Consider the following 25,362-nt stretch of genomic DNA (forward strand, 5'->3'; position numbering starts at 1 on the left):
GAGTTGCTTAACTCTTCTGGTTAGTAGGGACAATTCTTCTTCATCATCAGAGTCTTCTGGTTCAGAGTCGTCAGCATCTTCAGCTTCTGCCTGGAGAGCTTTGGTTCTGTCAGGTTTCCGTCTTTCAGATCTGGACTTTAGCGCTACGGACTTGTTCTTTTTCTGAGGCTCATCCTCCTCTAGTTCTATCTCATGGCTTCTGAGAGAACTGACAAGTTCTTCAAGGCTGATATTGTTCAGATCCTTTGACAGCTTTAGAGCAGTAACCATAGGTCTCCATTTCTTTGGCAGACTTCTGACTATCTTCTTGACGTGATCTGCAGTTGTATACCCTTTGTCTAGAACTTTGAGACCTGCAATAAGAGTTTGAAATCTAGAAAACATTGCCTCTATAGCTTCGTCATCTTCCATCTTGAAGGCTTCATATTTCTGGATAAGCGCCAGAGCCTTTGTCTCTTTGACTTGGGAGTTTCCTTCATGTGTCATCTTCAGAGAGTCAAGTATATCTTTGGCTGTTTCTCTGTTGGTGATCTTTTCATATTCGTTGTACGATATGGCATTGAGAAGTATGGTTCTGGCCTTGTGGTGATTTTTGAAGACACGTTTCTGATCTTCTGACATCTTATTTCTGGGAACTTCAGCTCCATTTCCTGAGACTGGAGGTGTGTATCCATCTGTGACAATGTCCCAGAGGTCAGCATCATAACCCAGAAAGAAACTTTCGATTCTATCTTTCCAGTAGTCAAACTTCTCTCCATCAAAAACAGGAGGTTTGGCATTGTAACTATCTCTTTCATTTGAGTGGGCCATAGTTTTTCTCGAACTGGATCTCTCTACACTGTTAAGTGTTTGATTAGAAAATCAATAACAGAGCCGGAGCTCTGATACCAATTGAAGGTGAGAAAAACAAAAAAGGGGGGGGGGGTTTGAATTGTTTGGAAAAATAAGCGCTTTTTCAAAATGAAAATCACACAAGGATTTTATACTGGTTCGCTTATAACACAAAGCTACTCCAGTCCACCCGGCCGAGGTGATTTCGCCTTCAACAAGGACTTAATCCACTAATCTTGAAAGATTGATTACAAACAACGTCTAAGAGAAAGATCTCTTAGTCCTCTCAAGTATACAGACTACACAGAGTCACTTGAGGAAATAAACAAACAATAAATGAAAGATTTATGTAATCTAGAGTGCTTCTAAGAAAGCAAATATTACAGTATTGAGAACAAAGTGATTCACGTTATAAGCAACAGCTTCATGAAGATTTAGTGAGTAAGAGAGTTTTCTTGAATGTTGATGTTTCAGTATAATTTTTCCTTGTATTGTTGTAGTGTACTGAATGTTGATTTGCAGTCCTTTATATAGAGAAGTGAGGTAGTAGTTGAAACTGATGAGTAATGAAATGAACTTACGCCATAACATAAACAGCTTCTGCAGGATAACTTTTTCTCCTTGAAATGACTACTTACCACAAGTAGTATCTTCTTTATTGAAATTGGAGATTAACGTCTCTTTCTTAATTAGGAAAACCATTTGCAAATCTTTACTTGACTTTAACGTTACTCTTTCATGATTAGCAATTCCATGCTCAGAGTATTTGTGTTTCTGGAGAATCTTGGAATCTTGCTTCTGATGTTAATCTCTTGTGAGTTCAGATGGATTCTTCAGATAGTGCCAAGAGCTTCTGAAATTAGACAAACCTTTGTTCAGAGTCAAAACTACTAGAGCTTACTACTTGTCCAGATGCTTCTGATACTTTGCTGTTTTGCTCAGAGTTAGATTATCTTGAACGTGTTTCCACTTCAGATGCTTCTGATCATATGATAATATGCTTCTGATTTGGTTCTGTATCTGATGACATCATCAGATTTCTTCCTTCTTTCTTTAGAACCCTGCACACTTAGAAACTTTTCGTTAGGGTGCCATTTTTGGTTTCATCCTTTGTTATCATCAAAATCAAGGAATCTGTTGTAGAACAATTTTTGTTCTTACATATGGATTATATTGTAATATGGATAATGGATCTGAAAATTAAAATGGTTTATGAATTATTATAAAATGAATTTGGATATGTGGCAAAAATGGTTAAGGATTTAAAAATGGATTAAGAAAAGGTTAATGGATTAATGGGCTTAAGGATGGACAATGCAATGGTAATTGGATTTGGGGTTAAAATGAATTGGATAATGAAAGTGGTTAAATGGATTAAATGAATGAATTTTCTAAATGGATATATAAAAGAAATTGGATTTGGATGAATGGTTAATGGGCCAAACTTATGGGCTTAACAAAAAGAAATGAATGGGCTCAATGCAACCACGATTAAATTTCCAAAACCAATTCAACTTTTCAGTAATCAACTCGGATTTTCCAACTCAACTTGAATTTCCAAAATTAATTCGAAAAAAGTACGAAATGATTTCTAAAACCAAATTTATTTTCAAAGATCAAATCTAACTTCAAAATCAATTCAAACTTCAAACGTTAATTTGAAATTGAAATCAACACGAAGTTATAATTAATCAGAACCATTATTAACATGATGCCAAGAGGCTGCCTGCTTGTGGCGAACCATGCTTATTCAATGAAATGAATGAATGAAGATGGTATGCAGAATGTGCGGGGTTAGTGACCTATAAGATCAGTGTGAAGGGTGGGGCAAATTTCAGGGTATGACAACTGCCCCTATTTAATCTTCTCGGACCTGAATGTATGGATAGCAACGACTTCCAAACAATCAAGGTAGGAGATGATTAAATACTTGAATAATAGGAAATTTGCCCGCCATTAACAAATGGAAAGCAATATGAGGATAGGTCACAAGAAGGTCTCTTCACTGGGATATATGGGAGAACAAACATGTGTTTGCGCAGGGCAACTGCTGGGAATAGGAATGTTACTTGGTACATGGATATGTGAGGGGTTAGATATGCATGACGTATGCAGTATGCTAATGCAAAATGATTGATTATTTTTCGCCTTTCTCTAAGCTTTTTCTTTTTTCTCTCATTCTTTTTTTTTTCATTCTTTTCTTATTTCTTTTCTTCTTTTCTTATTTCTTTTCTTACCTCCCCTATCATGTTTTGGCATGTAACATGTGATCAAGATATTCCCGCAGGATTCTGTGACGGTAAAGGAATCAGGTGTTTGCAAAAGGCAAGTACCTGTGGATAAAAGAATTGAAATAAGATCTCTTGCTAAAGGCAAGCAGCTCAACCGAGAAGTGCCATCTTCTCGCGACAGGTAGCAACGACTCCATAGCAAGAGAAAATGAATCTCCCAAATACAATTAAGATAACAAGGATAGACAGATTTCTCTCACAAAAGGTGATGAGAACTTCTTAACAAAAGGTTAAGAAGTGAATGGGAATGATATGACCTTGTTGGGGGATATGATTTTCTCGTACAACAGGTAACAACGGCTCCTCTGCACACAAAAAAGGGTCTTCCAAACAAAAGGTTAAGAAGAAAGATGGTCGAATTTCTCACATGAAAGGTAGTGAGAACTCCTTAACAAAAGGTTAAGAAGAGAATGGGGTATGAGATTCTCGTACAAAAGGTAACGGGAACTCCTAGACACAAGGTCTGCTGGGGATTCTCACATAAAAGGTAGTGAGAACTTCTTAACAAAAGGTTAAGAAGGCGCATGAAGATGGACATGATCCCTCATACAAAAGGTAATGAGAGCTCCTTAACAAAAGGTTAAGAAGAAAGGTGAAAGGATTTCTCATACAAAAGGTAATGAGAACTTCTTAACAAAAGGCTAAGAAGGCGCATGAAGATGGACGTGATCCCTCATACAAAAGGTAATGAGAGCTCCTTAACAAAAGGTTAAGAAGAAAGGTGAAAGGATTTCTCATACAAAAGGTAGTGAGAAACTTCTTAACAAAAGGTTAAGAAGGCGCATGAAGATGGACGTGATCCCTCATACAAAAGGTAATGAGAGCTCCTTAACAAAAGGTTATGAAGAAAGGTGAAAGGATTTCTCATACAAAAGGTAGTGAGAAACTTCTTAACAAAAGGTTAAGAAGAAGGTTGGAAGGGATTTCTCATACAAAAGGTAATGAGAAACTTCTTAACAGAGGGTTAAGAAGAAAATTGGAAGGGATTTCTCACACAAAAGGTAATGAGAAACTTCTTAACAGAGGGTTAAGAAGAAAATATGGAAGGGATTTCTCATACAAAAGATAGTGAGAAACTTCTTAACAAAAGGTTGAGAAGAAAAATGGAGGGGATTTCTCATACAAAAGGTAGTGAGAAACTTCTTAACAGAGGGTTAAGAAGAAAAATGGAGGGGATTTCTCATACAAAAGGTAGTGAGAAACTTCTTAACAGAGGGTTAAGAAGAAAAATGGAAGGTATTTCTCATACAAAAGGTAATGAGAAACTTCTTAACAGAGGGTTAAGAAGAAAATTGGACGGTATTTCTCATATAAAAGGTAATGAGAAACTTCTTAACAAAAGGTTAAGAAGAAATCGAAAAGGAAAATCTTCCCATACAAGAGATAGTAACGACTTCTTTGTAGGGGGATATTTCCAGGCCAAAAGCAGGGATCACTTACAAAAAGGTAAGCAAGTTCAAGAATAACAATGCTCGAGTGAAAGGCTGAGGAGACTTACGAAAGGTAAGCGGTTGGGGATACCAATCTTTATGCAAAAGGCACAAAGGGGACTCACGAAAGGTAAGCTAGAAGCGGAAGACCTACCATGCAAAAGGCAGGGAATACTTACGAAAGGTAAGTAAAGGACGAAAGGTCACAAATATTTGCACGAGGCAAAACAAAGAGTGGGACAAAACCTGCTAGGTAAAACCTAGACTTAAGAGGATCTGCCAGATAAATCTGGGCTTTGGCACACTCTGACAGGTGGGGAACTTTGCAAATAGGTATGAAAACCTCATATTGTCCCTCAGGCACAACGATGGGGATGAAGTTCTCAAACAATGGCTACCCAAACCCCGGGACTCACCAAACCTACATCAAGTGTTTAAACAAACCGGATGCAAAGATCTGACAAAGGTACCCTACTCGTGCGAAAGGCATCGAGGGGGAGACGTGATTTCATGCACAAAGCAACGAAGTAAACTCACAAAAGGTAAGTTATCTCAATAATCTTCTCCCGACGAAAGGCAAGGAGGACTGACACGCAGCCGAAAAGGACTTACAAAAGGTAAGTGACTGATGAAAGACACCAAAGGGTACTTGCAAAAGGCAACACGAAGAAGAAATATCTCGGGAAAACCTGCGGGGAATACCAATCCAAGGATCCTTGATGATGTTCTCGTTGGGGAGGAAGAACGTATCAACAACTGATTTTTCCTGTTCCTTTTTTATGCTTTCGAGAAAGACTTTTATGCAGTTATGCATGTTTATTTTATATGGCGTAATGCCCCATCTTGATGGAATATGCTACGTCCTTTTGGGGATGCAATGTTATGTAATGCATGATTATTTATGCAATGCTGATGCGTGGTCAGGCCTTTTGTTAGACGGTATGGCAGGAAATGTCTGGAGATTGAGAACATCGGGTACTAGTAACCACTGGGTTTATCAACTAAGATCAGTGTTCTCTGTTGAAAGGTTAGGGGATGTGTTTAGCGTGACTCCCTGACATTCGCCTTGAACTTAGCAGTCTCTTATGCACCATGGATCTTGCTCTGAACAACCTCAAGAGTACAAAGAGTATGTTTCTTCTCTAGTTAGCCATGCCCCAGTATGTTGGGAATCTGCATGTATTGCCCCAATCACCAATTATGAAGCAGCCTTGTCATGATAGCCATCTCGATCGGACCTGCCCCAGTGTCATGGAATTGTATACCTCTGATTAACTATCTCTGAGAGATTGGTTTCTTGGATTCCTGAGGTATCTTTCCCCAATGTAGGTCTTGGAATAAGCTTTTGCCTCTGCTGGCCGATTTCTGAGGGAATGCCCCTGACTAATGTCTTGTAGAGATTTGTCGAATCTCGACGTAACTTCCTTAGATCACTGAATCTTATAGAGATTTATCGACATGATAGCTTCAGATTGACCGAAAATTGAAGTGTCTTGTCTTTTCTTCTCAACGGAGTTCTTTAGACATTCTTCTTCTTGATATAATCACACGGAGTGGCTGATTGCTGCTCAAAGGAGTCTCAGGCTTTCAGCACTCGTTGTGGTTGATCAAAAATAATTTGGCGCTGCTCAACGGAGTCTTAGGCGCTTGGTCTTATGATGCGATCAACTGGAGTGATTTACTCCCTTGACTATCTGATCTTTGGAGAGATTCGCCGAATCTCGACCTAACTATTTCAGACTGACTGAATCTTGCTGAAATTTCTTGACATAACTGCCTCAGATTGATTGAAATATGAAACATCTTGTCCTTTTGCTCAACGAAGTTCTTGAACATTCTGCTCCTTGATGTAATCACATGAGGTAGCTGGTTGCTGCTCAACGGAGTCTCAGGCTCTCAGCACTCATTGTGTTTGATCAAAAAATTGGCGCTGCTCAACGGAGTCTTAGGCGTTTTATCTCACTGAGTACGATCAAATCAAGGCGACGTGTTTCTGCTCGACAGAGTTCTCAGGTGTTCTGTCTTAGGATTCAATCAGTTGAAGTAATTGTCCTCTGCTTAACAAAGCCTTTGGGCATCATTCTCTTCTGGGGGTATCAAGCTTTCCAATGCACGTTCATTATGGGAAATCTCTTGACATCAACTGCTCACTCATGAGTAACGCATGTTCATTTTTAGAAATGGTAATAACAATGTCATGTTTATGCTAGTTTTGAAATCCAAGCATGCTCACTGAAATTATGACATATATGAATGCATCACTAATTGAGAATGTCATATAAATATCAACACATATGAGTAAATTATTGAGGAGTCATTTTTAACACGATCGTTCTAACCATTATACACCTTCGAAATAAACCTTTGCTTCAATTAGGTCTTTTAAGGGTTGTAACGTGGTTTGGTTCACGGTTTTAGAAAGAAAGGATATAAGGCTCGAACCAATCCTAACCCACCCGCTCTTCATGATGTTCTCCAGTCCTACGTTCAGCTAGTTTGGTACAAGCGCTCTTCCTCCAAAAAGGGATTTTGAAGTGAAAGTTAATGAACCCAAGAGGTTTTTGGTGTGGCGGTCATGCACCTTTGTTTGGTTTGTGGCCGCACGAATTTGTTCTTGTTGAGGATTTTCTTTTGATTCCTCTTATGCAGATTTTTTTTTCGATTTCTCTACTTTTGCTTGATTGGTTCAGGTTTACAATCCACAGGGATGCCCTAATTTTTGCCTAAGTCACTCGTTTTCGAATTTTCGACTTAGCGGGCTTTCTTTCTTTTGACTTCTGATTTTTTTCTTTGTTTCTTTTTGCTGAAACAAATCGTGTGACATCTAACCATTGATTTGAATGGGTTGTGATAACCTCGTGCCTCTGTGGGTGAGGGACAACCATTTGAAATTTGGTGGTTTCCGACCTCTTGTGAGGAATAAGATATGGTTGGCCCTCAGATGGGACACTCCTCTTTTGAAGTTTGAGCGCCTGGTCAAACTAACTGACGACTACCCTGCCCCGGTTTGAGATTGAGGGTTTTATATTTTAAGAAAGAAACTCCTACTCCTTGGCTCGAATGGGTTAACTAGGGATTATCTTCCTTATATCACCTGTGTTTGGGATTTGAAACAATGCGTTACATCATCAGCAAGGTTTTATTCAAAAGCGTACGAGCAGTGGATTCGTTTCGTGTTTTTAATTACATCATCCTCCTCCAAAAATCAACATTTGAATATTGACAAGATAAAGTATGAGTGGACACGAATGGATTTATTCAAAACATGCATATTCATTTCAATGTCATTATTATTCAAAACAAACAAGTTTGTTACAAATGACAATCAAGAAAATCACACATGAACATGTTTTAACCAAACTAATTACTGTGGGCACAATTGGCCTTATTCAGATCCTCAGACTGGAATTAATAGGCTGGCAGCAGATATCATGACCATCTTCAAGGAGACCCTTCTCAGACTTTTTCTCATAGGCGCAGACTCTTCAAATCTAACCCAGCTTCCATTTGCACTGATCATGATGTTGTAGATGTGCCCTCTTGTGGAGGCATGTGAGTGTTCACGATATTCAGGCCTTGCGGTGTGAACATAATAGCCCTTGAATCAATAAGTCTTGTACCTTGTACTTGAGGACATTGCAATTCTTGATCGAGTGCCCTGGTGTTCCAGAGTGGTACTCACAATTGACATTCATGTCATAATCTGGAGGAAGAGGTGTTGGAGGGGCCTTAGCTTCCCTTAGCTGCGCCAATGAGCTATTAAGCAATAGAGGTAGAAGTCGACCATACAACATTGGCACTAGATCAAACTGCTTTGGAGGCCTTCTTGGTCCTTGTCTTCTTGGTTGAGCAAAGTTCCATTGCTGATTTGGATACTGGTTCGGAACAGGGTTCCTTTGCCTTGGTCGGAGAACAGGAAATGGCCGCTGATACGGAGCCCTTGGAGGTTCAGGACGTGGATGAAATCCACGAGGATGCTCTTGAGGTGGAAGAGGGTCAGACATGTTCACTGGAGTGGCCACTTCTGGTTCAACAGTTGGCACGGGATTTCCTTCCTTCCTCAACATCGACTGCATGATCTCCATGATCAGACTCATCTGAGTCTTCAGCTGGTTGATTTCAACCTTCATTGCTTCTTGATTTCTTCGTAGTTCTTCCATGGTGATCTGCGACATGCTTATAGTTCAAGACAGATGTCGGGCAATCAACTTTGTGGGAAGTACTTTGTCTGTCAAGAGGCCAAGTGATAGTGAGATTGGTCTCATGAAATGCAGGATGTTTATGTGAACGATGCATGAGTATTATATCTTCTTGTATCATTTATGATGCATGAATGCATGAATGCATGGATGTACGGTTCATAAGCATGGCTTCACAAGTCGCACAACTATGCAGGATCATAGGTTCGAGATATGGATGGAGGATAACACTGATTGCTTTCCAATATGGGGTCTCACCGGTCATAGTCTAAAGTTAGATAGGGACCCCAAAATCATTGATTCATTTGGCTGTTTGACGCTTACGGCAAAAGCTTACCGGTCGTCAACTCCCTCTAATGAGCCTCTTTTGGGTGAGATCTTCGTACCGACCCACGCGAGAAAAGCTTCTCGGGGACCCGTACTATGCGACCATCGACATCGGGTTCTAGACAAGGGTGTCAAAGTCATGGACTTCCTTGACTGTTTGCCGCTTACGACTAAAGCTTGTCGGTCGTCAACTCCATCAAGAAAATCTCTTTTGAGTGAGATCTTCGTACCGACCCACACGAGAAGAGCTTCTCGGGGACCCGTACTACGCGACCATCAATCTTAATAGGCCATAGGTTTAATGTTCTACAAAGGTCCTTAGAGTCATGGATCCAAATGAAGACATTGATCGCTTACGCCAAAAGCTTGATGGTCGTCAACGTCTCCAAAAGAATCTACTCAAAGCGAGGTTCTCGTATCGACCCTTACGAGAAAAGCTTCTCGGTGGCCCATACTACTCAACCTCTCCTATCTCAAGTTTACACTCTAGACTCGGGTAGAGAGTTTTTCCCACAAGGTTACTTGCAATCAGATTTGTATCCATCGATACCATAGAACCATGGAATCAAAATTCAAAGCAAAAGGCGATAAATAAAACAAGCAATATCAAAAGGATAAGCATACACACATGCGAGGAAGCAACCTAGATTAGGCTTGACTTGCTTAGGGAGGCTATTTCCCCAGCAGAGTCGCCAGCTGTCGCTACGCGAAAAATACAGAGTCGCCATCGGTTTTTATTTATTCCAAAGGAAAGGGAAAATATCGAGAAAACCCCAAAGTATGGTCATCGCAACCACGAACAGGTTCGGAAGTCGGTTATGCAAGGGGAAGGTATTAGCACCCCTCACATCCATGGTACTCCATGGGAACCATCTAGGATGTTTGCGCTTACGTGTGTGTTGTTTATCGAATATTTGCTTGCCAAGGTTTGCGGAGATGGAGGTAGATTTTAAATTAGTGTGCTCGCCAAGGAATGGATCCTCGTGCCTACGTATGCCCACTTGTTGAAGTGAGAAATCAGAGCGTTCGTAGTTCGTGGTTTTGAAATTGTTTGGTTTGTTTTGTTGATTTTATTACCTTGAAGAAGGGTTTTCGATTGTGTCGCCCTAAGGCTCAAAAAAAAGGTTTGAATGCGTTGAATTGTTTTTAAATTTTGAAGAAAGTGTTATGGATTTCGGATTGCACTAAAGACTATGGATAAAGGTGAATGCCTCAAACGGTCAAGCCGAACGTCTTGTGTTCGAAGCATTCAGAATGAGTGTAGGAAAGCTCCAGTCTCATCCCTTCTTTATCGCTTAAGGCTCGTGACGTACGATCCTAATCGCCATTTATTGTATTTTTGAATTTGATTTAGAAAAGACCGCTTGACGTTGGATCAAGGGTTTGTTTATTGTTTTTGACTTGAAAAAAAGACCACTTGATGTTGGATCAAGAGTTTGATTGTCGATTTTGAATGGGTGAACGTTCCTAAGGCCTAAGGAGTATCTAATCAAACAACAAAAGAAAGCGAGTAAATGCGTACATGAGAAAGGGGAGGGGGGTACATGTAAAGTACAAGGGAGGTGCGAAAGTAAATCAAACGGAAATTAATTCTAAAATATAGACTAGTCCTAAAACTAAGGGAGCATGCAAGATCGAACTATTTCTAAGCCTAGGGGTAGAATCGTCATTTCACAGTTATGGTTAATAGTAAATTTCTATTCTTTAAGTAAGTTCTATTTAAAGTCCACTAAATTCTAAACAAAGTTACTATTATTTCTAAGAATACTTCTACTTCTAAAGTTATTCCTAATTCTAGTTAAAATTCTAAAATCGTTATTTAATTCTAAAATATTCTAAATTCTAAAATTATTTCTAATTGTTCTAATATTCTAATTAACTAATTCTAAAATCAATTTTTAATATTTTCACAATTAATCCTAAAATTAATCTCTAATACTACTAACCCAATAACTATTGACTAATCCTAATATAATTTCTAATTAGCTTATAATATTTCTAATCAGAATCCTAATTATCTAATTAAACTAATCATCCTAAATTCCTAATTATTCTAAATCCTAATTAAACTAATTACATGCTAATTGATACCCTAATTAAACCAAAGAAAACTGTTAGAACTCAACAAATCTAGGAAGAAAACCTGAATGGAGAGAGTCCGTGTACAACCTTCACGTAAGCTAAAATTGAACAGGGGAAAAGCACTTATTCAGAGAAGCTCTTGTGACGCGTTTGGATTCTTGGATTCCGGCGCCTTTACATGAGAATTCAATCTCCATGTCTTTCCTCCAATAGGACGATGGATATGTGGGCGAAAGGAACCATGTCGCAGTTGCCTATGAATGTGCGTCATCGATCCCCTTGGCTTCCATCGGCTTCGTATTCGTAGTTCCGGATTTGTTACGCCGCTTTGACCGAACTCGTGCTCGGTGTGGAGACGATGATGGTGAATCCTTGCCGTTGTTCGCCGAGTCGACTCGCCTCGTCACGAAATGCAGATGAAGGATGAATAGCTTGAAGATTGACGAGATTCACGGTTGAAACAGTGGATTGATTTCGGCCTCGATCGTGCGTTGGCGGATCCTAGCAGTCTTGAGAGTCGCGATTCGTGGCGCAATGGAGCTTCGAAGATGGAAAGCGGAATCGAAGCTGTGGATTCACCGACTCAGGTATTCACCTACTTCTGTTGCAGGTTCCTGGATGAGGTTTTTCTTATCTCTGTTAAGTCATTGTATGGCACGTTTTATACTGTTCCAGATTAAGTCTCAAGAACGGAGCAGATTTGGATCGTGTATTTGAAGGTTTAAGGAATGCCAGATTCGATCGGATTGAAGGTGAGGTTTCGGTTGTGTAAGATTGGAAGGTGAAGGTTTCGGTGAACGGAGATTATGGTTACGGTTACGGATTCGTAGTGGTTGAAGGTTTGGCTATGGAGTTTGGAGTTTGGTGAAGGTGGTTGATGAATTGAGGTTGAAGAAGAAGAATCTGGAAGCGTAGTGAAGGTTGGATGAAAGCTCGGTTGGGAAGAGGAGGTTGAAGTGGTGGTTAACGGTTTTGTGAGTTTGTTACGGTTGTTGAAGGAATTGAAGAGAGGTTTGGTTCAGTTGTTAGAGGTTGAAGAAGATTAGGTGATGGAGGAAGAAGAAGAATCTGGAAGCCGAATTTGAGAGAGGGAAGATTGATTTATATAGAGTTATGGAGAGTGAGATTAAAAGCTTGTTAGGAATCTATTAGATTTGTTCTCTTTCTGTGAAATTATGCAGGTTGTTATTCTGTTATGCAGTGAATTTTGGTTGTATTTAAATGCAGAATTTTGTTGTATTGTAATGCAGAATTTTGTTCATGTAATGCAAAATTTTTGTTGTGCAGAATTTTGTTCATGGCTGGCTCACGTCGCCGGCTTGGCTTGCGGAAGTAGCTCAAGTTTTGTTGTGTTAGCTTGAGCTTTGCACTGGAATTTTGCACGCGTTAACGCTCTTTCACTTGCAGCTGGCTTCGTTTATGGCTTATGTTCTGCACTTCTTTTTTGTTTCATTTGCCTTGTATTGTAACTGTAGCTTGTACTGCAGCTTTAGAAGCTTGTAGTTCACCTCCTTATCATTCTTCTTTTTATTACTTAATGGAAAAAAATGGTTATGGATTATATTGTAATATGGATAATGGATCTGAAAATTAAAATGGTTTATGAATTATTATAAAATGAATTTGGATATGTGGCAAAAATGGTTAAGGATTTAAAAATGGATTAAGAAAAGGTTAATGGATTAATGGGCTTAAGGATGGACAATGCAATGGTAATTGGATTTGGGGTTAAAATGAATTGGATAATGAAAGTGGTTAAATGGATTTAATGAATGAATTTTCTAAATGGATATATAAAAGAAATTGGATTTGGATGAATGGTTAATGGGCCAAACTTATGGGCTTAACAAAAAGAAATGAATGGGCTCAATGCAACCACGATTAAATTTCCAAAACCAATTCAACTTTTCAGTAATCAACTCGGATTTTCCAACTCAACTTGAATTTCCAAAATTAATTCGAAAAAAGTACTAAATGATTTCTAAAACCAAATTTTATTTTCAAAGATCAAATCTAACTTCAAAATCAATTCAAACTTCAAACGTTAATTTGAAATTGAAATCAACACGAAGTTATAATTAATCAGAACCATTATTAATATGATGCCAAGAGGCTGCCTGCTTGTGGCGAACCATGCTTATTCAATGAAATGAATGAATGAAGATGGTATGCAGAATGTGCGGGGTTAGTGACCTATAAGATCAGTGTGAAGGGCGGGGCGAATTTCAGGGTATGACACTCATGAAACATACCACACACAAAAAGAATATGCAAAAGGGGTGGTCTAATCTCATCCATACTTATGTTAATTTTTCAATCAACTAGCCTTAGGATCTTGAGACATCATATGCCAAATGAAATGAAGGAATGAAGAAGGGGAATGAGATGAAGTGGGAGGAGAATGGATCAAAACACAAATTGATCAAAGGAGGACTTTTACCAAATTAATATCACCCATTCATTTTGGGAGATGGAATGTACATTCCATAAATCTCCTAAATTCAATGATATTGACTCAACAAAGTCAAATCAACCTTGACCAAGGCCCAACAACAATAGTCAAACATAAACAAGTCATCACAATTGATCAACAAAATTATTTGGCATTTATTCCAATTAAAAATACTAAAATAAGGCATTTAAATTAGATATGGTTTGTTCAATTCCTAAAACCTCATCAAAACACCAAAGAAATGACCATGAGAATTATCATAGGTCAAACAAGGTCAAAGGACCTTGGAGAAAAAATTTCATAATTTTTGGACATTTAAAAGTATTTTTAAACAATTAAAAACAAATGAAAAATCAATTAAATCATGAAAAATATTAATAATGATCCAAAAAATAATTTTAATTCAGAATATGAAAGAGGAATTTTTTTGGTGAAACTCTCATATTTTTTGGATCAATATTAAAATTAATATGAATTAATTAAAATAAAAGGAATGAAAGAAAATTAGAAAATAACCAAAAAACGTGAGCCACTTTATCTCCCTCATTAATTGAGGTGGCAAATCAAGTGGCCACCAGCGTGCGTTCCATTGTGGTCTTGAGTCAATGCGCCACAGGAAATGTAATTATAATGCACGCTCGTGATTAAAACAATTCAAATGAGATCAATGGCTCAGAACCAAGCCAACACATCACCGGCGTCCCAAGGCCGGTCGTCTTCTCCGGCGACCCTGACCGGATTGGTTCACTCATCACCATTAAAAAAAATGAAAAATGAGGACCATAATTAAGTGTAAGCAAGGCTGAAGTCATGTTGGAATGCTAGGCAATTGTGCATGGATGTTTGAAGTTCAATCTTTGCCAAATGATGATACCATGTTCATGCCATGCGCAGCCCTAGTAATTCTTTTCCAAGATGGATGAACTTGGACTTTTTGGAAAGGTTAGGTCAATAGGAACAAATTTCATGTTCAACACTTTTTCATTTGGAGCTTGTATCATGATGAATTTTGAGGTGGAAGTTTGGAAATTTGAACATATCACAAATTTTTCTAAGTGTCAAGCCATATGTCTCAATATTCCACCTTGCTTAACTTTTTATGTGAGCTTCAAATGAGAAACGTGTCTTAATCAAAGTTGTATCTCTATCAAAGACCTTCAAAATGGTCACCAATTTCATGTCATTTGGATTTGAAATGATAGAGTTATGCATTTTTGAAGTTTGGAAAAATCACTTGTTCAAAGGTATAGATCAAAAGTGACCTATAATGTAGCCTCATATCACATGCTCATAAAAGTTGAATTAGCTCTCAATCCAAACATAGAAGTTGAAGTAGACATCTTGAATTTTATTATGCAACTTGGAAATAGTTCATATCATAAAAATTGAGCAAGTTATGGCCTTGGGAAGTTGACTTTCAAATTAGGGTTTAAACAAAATGACCTATAATGTTTCAACATAGAAAATGATTTTCCAAGCAAAACTAGCTCTAGGTCTCAACATGAAAGTTGTTTGGCATGTCAATTAGAGTAAGTTTGTTCTTGGAATCATTTTCATATGGTGAAAAATGTAGGAGATAGGGTCTAGGGAGACCCAGTTTTGATCAGATGAATTCATCTAGTCAACCACCATCAAACAACTTGCCAATCTTTAATTCTCTTGACTTTCTAGGCTCATGGTAGATCATATATGCATAAGATGATGAAATTTGAAGTTTCCCTTGATAAATTTAATCAATTGGTGAGATAGCTTGTTGGAGAAGTTACTCAAGATACCCAGTCAAACTAGGGTTTCCAAGGCATCCTCAAACTCTTGAAGGAAACTTGATCAATATAACATGTAGAAACCATTGGGACTCATATATGATGCTCATAACCATTCTTGTATCAATTCATGGTTGTGCTCTTTGTCACGAGGGGCTCAAACCCTAGATGTGAACTTGATAAATCAATGGAGATAATGCCCTACCTACAAAAGAGTTAGGCAAATGCAAAGACATATTTTTGGTATTTTGGTTAGTAAACTCATAAAATACAAGTATGATACAATCACAAAGTGCTTGGTGATCTCTCCCAAAATAAACCCAATGAAGGAGGGGTAAAGAGGATGCCAAGATATGATCCCAATGCTAATGCTTATGATGAAATTGCATGAGGGATCTTAGGGTCAAAATTGGGGTGTTACAAGTACCATTGAAGAGAGAAGGTAACCCTTCGCCATGCAAGCTACGACCTACCTAGAGCCTCAAATACAACCTTGGATGATGATGCCTCAACAAAGTCTGCAACAATATCTACTTTAGTAGCAACCTCATGCGCTTCATTAATCACAATAAAGGAAGCTTGGAAAGAACTTGGATCTTATACCAAAGTTTTATGATCAATTACAGAAGCCTTTGCTCAGAGGTGCCCTAGCGGAACTACAACCTCAAGACCCCCCTCCTCGTCTATACCCTACAAGTCATGACGAGAATGCCCGATGTGAGTACAAAGTACAAGACCTACATTTGACTTTCGAAGAAGGAGTCCTATTGGTGATCAATCACCCTTTATCTTTATAAGTGGAAGAACATCAAAGATAATGGATCAACAATAAAGCTCATCCCTGGGATCAATAGGGTTTATCAGTTCAACTTGTAATTTCTTTTTTGCTAAGTGTTTTTTTTTGTATTAAAAGTTGTACTCTTTGGGAAATAATTTTCATGAAATGAGCATGCATGTTTTTGAAATCAATCCATTCGTTTACACGCTCTTTCTTATGCCATCATGAAAATAAAAATAAAAAGCAATCAAACCTTTTATTCTCACTTCTCATCTATTAACAAACTTATAAGGAGAATGATGTAAAAAACAATTGAATTTGTTGACGTATGCTTTTCATAGTAAGACCTAGCTGGCGATGTAAGGCATTGTTTCACTCCCCAAACACTGGAGAAATAAGGAGATAATCCATAGTCAACCCCCTCGAGCCTGAAGTCGGTGTTCTTTCTATAAAAAAAACCTTAATCTTAACCAGGGGCAAGGCAGTTTTTCAATTAAGTTAATGATGCATTCTGATCTGAAGAGAATTATTCCATCTAATCACAAGGATAAAAAGTTCAAACACATCTTATTCCTCGCATATATCATCTAACATCGAGGAAGTTGAGAAAGTGCAAAGCTTACAATAGCTAACATGCCAGTCACAACTTTTGAAATCAAAAGCAAAATCACAAGAGTTGTTTAAAAAAAAGCCTGCTAAGTCAAAAAAAGGGAAACAACCAGAATTTTTTTGACTTAGGCAAAAGTTATGGCATTATTTTGTTTAAAAAAAAGTCCGCTAAGTCAAAAACTAAAAAGGACTTGACTTAGGCAAAAGTTAGGGTATCCCAATGGACCAAAAATTCAAAATAATGGTTCCATGCAAAAATAGGGATTAAAAAGAAAGAAAGAAAAACAAAAATAAGCTTGTAAGTGAAAGTAGGTGACTGCCACCTCAAGAATTTCATCAGTGCTTGAATCATTACATCCATCATCATTATCAAAATTCTCTTGCAGACCAAATGCATTCATTGAATTAATTAGATTTAGGAATGAAGATCATCAAGGAGAAGGGGTGGGATAAAATTAAAACTTGAGCCTTATATCTTTTGTTTCGTAAACCGTGAACCAGACCACGTTATAACATTCAAAAGTCCTAATTGAAGCTAGGTTCCTATGAAAGCATACTCAACAAAATCATTGTTAAACTGACTCTGAATGTTTGTTACTAACTATCTTGTTCTATCACATCTTCATTTGTGCCAACCTCATGGCCATATATCATCTGTATATACCATATCAGTTTTTCATAACAATTTTCAATTTCAAAAACTTGCATGAGCATGATGTTAGAATTACTTTTCAAAAAGAACATTTTTCTCACAAATCAATACTTAGCACCACGGGAATATCAACAATGGTCTGATCAGGGGCATACCACTTCGAGACATTACTAACTAGGGGCAAAGAGTCCCAAGATTTGACCCATCGATGTTGAATCACTTCTATGACCCTAGTGATAAGGGGAAGACCTTGCAAAACTCAAATATTGGGGCAGCCTATGTTCATTTCATATCACAACATGGAAAGATCTAGGGTCCTTTTTGGGCAACACCTCTGGATCTTAACTGTCAGGGGCATACCTTGCAAGATTCAAATACTGGAGCAAGTCATATAAAGGTCACAACATCGCGAGATCCAAGTTCATTCTCAAGCATGCCAAGATTTGACACACCTTTGTCAAAAACACCCCATGACCTTAATAACCAAGGACAAGCTCTTTCAATACTCTCATACTAGGGCATACCAACTCAGGGGCACAGTAAGGCCGATCACTCTGAAGGTCACTTAATCAGGGGCATACTTTTCAAGATTCATACACTGGGGCAGTCCATATCAAAGTCATACATAGCATGGTGGGATCCAAGTTTCTTTTCAGGAAACTTTTCTAAGAAAGCCTACAAATAAGCGCAATATCATCCCAAGCTCAATTAATCTGGGGTGGACCGCAACAAGGCTTAATCAAAAGAAACCGCTCCAAAAATTGGTTCATCGGGGGCATATCATTCTAAGGGTCAATTATTTAAGGACGGATCTCTCAAAGGCTAATACTATGGTAGGACATCTCAAGTGCATGGTATGGTTAAACCGCTTCAAATTCATATTGAGGAAAATTTCTTCAAAGACCCAACAAGATAGGGCAACTATGGGATACTGTAGGGACAATCCCTCTCAATACTTTCAAGATGCATGTACAAGCTCTGTCATACATTAACAATCGTCAAGTTTGAAACGAGTATCGGGAAGCCATGCTAGCATGACACCCTACCACCTTTTGACAAAATATCTTGGTTATACGAACAACCTCTCTAAGACTTGACAACTCTGACTCATCACAGGGGCACTTATTGAAACATTCAAATCATTGCCATGTATTAATCATGTCGCTACGCTCTAGCATCAAACCATGCATATCATTTCATTCATCTAGCACATTCCCATAACATGAATCTAACATCTACAAAAGCCCAACCTCACTTGGCACCTACATCTAAAAATCCCAACCTCATTTGGCATTCACCCCAAAAGTACAACTTTGATTGGCATCTCATAAAAGCCCAACCTTGCTTGCCACTCAATACCTACAAATGTCTCAATCTTCAGCGGCACAACCTAAAGACTAATACATTGCATGCATCAATCATCGCATTAATACATCATATCACGCGTAGCATATCCATGAATGTGGAGCATTACGCCATACAAACTTTAGACATGCATACATAACATGCATAACATAACATAGGTTGAGACTCAGGATTCGTCGTGAGAGTCTGGATCAATCCCCAGCTAAACCGGTGATAGATCTCTGTCCAAGCTTCTCCCTAACTCTTTTCTCGCTGTACACCCCAGTGGATCGGTCTTAAGTATAATTCCCCAACAAGTATCCTTGGGACTCATTCTCCAAGCATAAAATAATTAGCAGCAATGTCCCTGGTATGCCCTAATGGTATACAATTCCTTCACCATATTCTTACAGGGATTTCTTAGGACTTTCTCCAGCACTCACGCTCCTTAGGAAACCTCTCCTGGAAGCATATTCCCTAGTAGACAATCATCTTAAGTGACACAATTCTTCCTCAGTAACCATCTCCACTGAGCCTTTTCAATAAAGGACTTTCCCTGCAAACTCACTCATCGTGAATCATTAAAGGAATATATCAATTAGTCTGTCATACTAAATGATCGTTATCAACTACTTAGCGGGTCTTCACCTCTCACATCTCCAGGTTATTAACCTAACCCACACAAGGGTTGCGTTCAATCAAATGCACCAGGGTTTTATCAAAGGGTTACACTGGGGTTTTTCAAGGGGTTCCACCAAGGGTTTCATTAGGGGTTTCATCAAAAGTATAAAGGATTTTCATCAAGGGGTTCTATCAAGGGATTTTACCAAGTGATTTTATCAAAGGAGTTTTACCAAAGGGGTTCAATCAAGGGGTTTTCATCAGATATTATCCACTGAGGGTTCACTGGGGTTTTACCAAGAAGTTTCAACAAAGTGTTATTATCAAGGGGTTTCATCATGGATTTATCAAAGGGTTTTACCAGAATTTTCTATCAGAGGGTTCCGCCAGAATTTTATCAAAGGTTTTTTTTAAAAGGGTTTTATCAAGGGATTTTATCAAAAAAGGTTTATCAGGAATGTCATCGAAAGATTCCATCAAGGGGTTCTGCAAGAATTTCACCAAGGGGTTTCATCCAGAGTGATCCGGGTATCAGTAGAGTACTACCCGATTCCCGTAAAATGATCGGATGATCATGGGAATCGTATGCAAGTTTCACCTAGAAGGGTTATGATTGATTAAAAAGGGTTTCATTAATAGGTTTCATCAAAGGTTCCCTTAATGGTTTCATTAGGGATTTCATCGGATTTTTATCAGAGGGGTTTCATCATGGTCTTATCAAAGGGTTCCACCAGGTTTACACTGTGGGTTTCACCAAGGATTTTATCAGCAGTTTCATCAAAGGATTATATCAAGGAGTTCTATCAGGAGTTTCATCAAGGGGTTCTATCAAGGGATTTCACCAAATTTCTATCAAGAGGTTTCATAAAGGGATTTCATCAAAAGAGTTTTATCAAGGGTTTCATCTAGGAATATCAGGGGTTTCATCAAAGGATTATATCAAGGAGTTCTATCAGGAGTTTCATCAATGGGTTCTATAAAGGGATTTCACCAGATTTCTATCAAGGGGTTTCATAAAGGGATTTCATCAAAAGAATTTTACCAACGGTTTCATATAGGGATTATATCCGAAGTTTCATCAAATGGTTCCATCAAGGAGGTATACCAGAACTTTATCAAGGGGTTTCACGAAAGTATCACCAAAGGGGTCTCAGCCAGAGTGATTGTGGTATCACTAAAGTCCTAACCGACTTCAGGGACATGATCCGACGATCATAGGAATCATAGGCAAGTTTTACCCGTAGAGGATGAAACTGATCATCAGGGATTAATCAAGGGTTCCATCAGGAATTTGTCAAAGGGTTTCATCAGGGTTTTATCATCAAAGGTTCAATCAGAAGTTGTATCAAGGGTTTCATCAAGAGTTTTGCCAAGGATTTTATTAGGAGTTTTATCAGGGGTTCTACCAAGGTTTATCAAATAACGACCAGAGGATCGTCAGAGTCCTACCCAATTTCGGTAACATGATCGGATGATCATAGGAATTGTATGCATATTTTACCCAGATGGGTTGAAATTAATCGCCAGGGTATTATTGGGGTTCCTTCAAAGGTTGGTCTAGATGCCAATAAAGCATCAAGAATTGTTCAATCCTTGCGTATTCTCAGAATCCACTAACTACACGGTCAAAATTAGGGCCCCTCTCTATATTTAATCATCTTCCACCATGAGAAGATGAAGACTCACCGTCATCATCCTCTCAATCTGAAGCTGATTAAATAGGGGCAGCTATCGTACCCCAAATTTTGTCCACCCTTCATATGCTTTTTAGTGCTACTTTATTTTGAATAAAAAATGGAACAATTGGTAGAAAAGTATATGTAAGGAGCTGTAAGAGAGGGGGTGTGAGTTTGAATCCTATATCCCTTGTTTTAGTTTTTTCTCCCTTTTGTTTTTATTTTTATCATATTTTCCATCATATTATTATAAAAATCGTTTTCACTTGTTCTTAAGATTAGTTTAATTCTAATTTTTTATTATCATTTTATTAGTAATTATTAGAAATATATTATTAGTATTATTGTTAGTATATTTTTAAGTGATATATTATTATTATATATTATTATATTATTATTAGTTGTTATTTCTATATAAACAAAGTCACAATCATGACTTTTTTAAATTTTATATTCAATTTTGATTATTATTATTAGGTTTTTTAAAAAAATAATTATTTTTTTATTTATGTATTATTATAAATAAAGAGTCATAAAAAAATAAGTAAAAAGTTTTTATTTCAATTTTAAAGTTATTTTACATTTTTCTATTTTAAGAATTTTTTAAATAATCATTTTAAATTTATTTCACGCATTTTTATCGAAAAGAGACAAAAAAATCACAAATTATAAAATAGATAATTTTTTTTATTTAACTTATTGTCTAAGTCATTTTATTTGAACTTTTTTATTTGATCTTTTCTATTTCTAGTCAAAATCAAAGTCAAAATATTCTCTTATTATTATTATTAATAGTTTATTTTATTATTTAAAATAAATTATTTAACTTTTACTCAAATGTACAAAGTCATGAACCCATGCAGATTCATTGACTTGGGTTTTAAGAAGAAAAAAAAGAAAATCAGGTCAAATTAAATCTTTCTAAAAATAGATAATCTCATTCAATTTTTACCTAATTCTTCCTCTATAAATAGCACACATATTCACACTTTCCAATCATCCACAATCTCCAAATTATCTATCCTAAAATTGTTGTTCTTCTATTCTATCAAGGGAAAAGGAAAAAGATCGGATCAAAATGCAAGGATTATAATTGATGGCGTGAAGAAGGTGAAAAGCTCAAAAGAAATTATTTCGTTTTAACCTCTCAATAATAATTTATGCTTGCTTATATGGATTGAAATTGGTATCAATTTGGTTTTCGTTATATTTGATTTTTGTACATGTTTTGATTAAACTTTTATATAAAAAAATAAAATAAAAAGAACATAACAATTTTCTAATCAAATTTAAAATCATTTTAAGTTGGTATTATAAATCTAATTCCTAAAAGAAAGCAATTATTTTTAAATGAACTTTTAATTCAACTTTTCTAAACCAACTTTTTAAATCAATTTTTTCTAATAAATATCAGAAAGTTAATTATTTTAAGCATATTTTATTTTTTACTAAAATCACAAATCTTTTTTAAAACTATTATTATAAATAACTTTTTTTTAACAAACATTACAAACCTTTTATAACTAAAATCCTGAAATAATTTCTAAATCATTTTTATTTTCTAACAACATTTTTTAAGGTATCATAATAAAAAATGAATACAACCAAAATGTATAATCTATTTCCAATTAACAAAATCCTAATTTGTTTCAAAATTACTAACCAAAGTTAATTTTCAAATCAAATTATAATATATTAAAAATTCTAAAAAAGACAAATAAATATTTAATATTTTTATACATCTAATATTTGTTACTTTGTGGTTAAAATATTTAATTAAAATAGGTTCCAGTTTTAAATCCTTCTTTTAATAAATATATATTTAAGTCATCAAATATTTAATAAATATAAAAAAGAAATATAATTAATTAGGGTATAAGTAATCAAATCATACTTGATTTATTTTCATAAATAAATCAAGTATTATATTTTTTTTGTAATCAATAATGGGGATAATTTTGGGATAAAAAATTAGGGATAAATATGGGATAAAATCCTATGATTTTAAGGGATAAATCAAGAGATATAAATCATGGATAGAAATTAGGATAAGGATAAATCAAGAAATATAAATTGGGGATAGAAATTGGGATAAGGGATATGTCATATAAATATATAATATTTAAGTATTATTATTACTAATTTTTTTTATAATTAATGGGATAATCATTGAATAACTTAGGGATAACATGGGATAAAATCTATAACAATTGTTAGGGATAAAATCAGGGATTAAAGTCAGGGATAAGGGATGCGATCTTTGGGTTTCTAAATCAAACTTTTAATATTTGAATAATGATATAATATCACTAGGGGTCATTTTCTTAAATCAAAGTAATGAGATTTTTTTGCAATCAATCAATGAGGGATAAAATCAAATTCAACATACTTTAAATTGTAAGACCTCTACCCTATTGTATTGAGACATTTTCTCCAAATCAATTACTTCTCCGTCCCCGATGCGTGAGAATTTTCAAGGGATAAAAACAATAAACCAACCAAAAGTTTTTAAGACGAACTACGGGGCTCTGATCCTCCAATAAATTTGAGGGTACGTAGTGTAGCACCTCAAATTTGAACCTCCCATTTGTATACACATTTTCATTGTTAGGTCATTAACATTAACATTGCATTGTCATTGCATAGTCCACTACATGTCATCAGTCAGACTGGTTAGGAGATTCAGCTGTGCAAGGCAACAAGAGCATTGTCCATGAGATCAAAGCCCTAGGGTTGGTACAATGAACTTACATGACCCAAGGATCATTTTGAAGTGATTTGGCCAAGTGTTGAAGGCTCAGAACTCATCAGTCCATGTGCTAATCATCTGAGGCCCACAAAAGTCAACAGAAGTCAACTGCACAGTAAACTATGAATTTGGAGGTGGGAAGTGGTTAGAGATGCCTCATTCATGTTCAAACAAGTCTCATTTGACATCTCAAACATCAACATTGAAGAATTTGAAGTCAGATCAAAACTTTCCAAAAATAGCAGGTGACCTATAATTTGAAATTTCCAAAAATGGAAAGAATTTGGACCAACTTCAACTCAAGATTACATCATCAAGAAAGCTTCAAATGAAATTTTGTCAAACATGAAAGTTGAATATCTTTCTCTCCCATTTCCAAAAAGTCCAAGATCATGGATTTCTCATGTGTGGTTGAGGAGATATGGTCCAATCATGGCAAAGTGTGTTTCAAACTTCAAATGGACATAACTTTCAAGCCAAAACTCCAAAATGAGTGGTTCTTTTTGCATTTTGATCCTTGTAACATGTATTTTCCAAGAATACTATCACTTGACATGTATTTCATTTGCATAGGCATTGGTTCACTCATGAAGATTTTTGGGAAAAATTTCATAAAGTCATTTTAATTGATCATGAGCATACCAAATCATTTCCAAACCTTGCATAAACTCATTTTTAGTGGTTTTGGGCCAAGAACATGTATTGTTCACGTGCATGAAGGTGCATGAAGTAGAAAATTCATTTTTGCACTTACACCTTCCAACTCACTAATCACACTTGCATTTGGCTTAAGTTGTTGTTAAACATGATTAGCATTGAGTATAAAGGCTTAAACCCTAACTGTTTTCACAATTAACAGATTTCAGATCTAGATTTCACAAATTCTCCAAATTTTTCTCTCACTTTTTTTTGCAAAATTCTTCAAACTTAAGCACTTTTCATTGATCCATTCATCATCCTGAGGTATTGTTGAGCACATTTGGACGTGAATTCAAGAGAAATCGTGGTTGTTTGAGCTAGGTTCAAGGTGTGGAGCATCCATGGCAGTTGGAGATTCAGCTGATTTCGTGCATCTTTGAGCTTCATTTTCATCATCATTCATCTCACAGGCATCATAGGAGAAGATTTGAAGCGTGGCAAGGCTTGGAAGCACGTGGTTTCAATTCTGTTCATCAAGAGGTTGGTTTTTCGACCTCCTTAATTTTCCAAATCATTAGGCTAGTTGTATAGATCATTGAGTGGTGATGAATCTGAGCTTTAAATGGAGTGATTTGGTGCCATATTCACAAAGATCCATGCATTTCAATTTCTGATGTTGATTTTTAATTTCTTCGATCCGTGCGTGTGACGTTGTTTTTACATGAATTATTGTTGGATTCTTGATGTATGATGCGTGGCGAGTTGATTGATATGCTCAGTTTTCATTTCTGGAATATTTTGTGAAATCTGGAAATTTCCAGATGAAGATCTTCATGATCTTCATCGTGCTTGCATGAAGATTCATATATATTTCCAGTTTTCCTATGGATTTAGCTGGGAGTTCATGTGGTTTGTGTAA

The sequence above is a fragment of the Lathyrus oleraceus genome, chromosome 5, assembly GCF_024323335.1.
Source record: "Lathyrus oleraceus cultivar Zhongwan6 chromosome 5, CAAS_Psat_ZW6_1.0, whole genome shotgun sequence".
Lineage (NCBI taxonomy): Eukaryota > Viridiplantae > Streptophyta > Magnoliopsida > Fabales > Fabaceae > Lathyrus > Lathyrus oleraceus.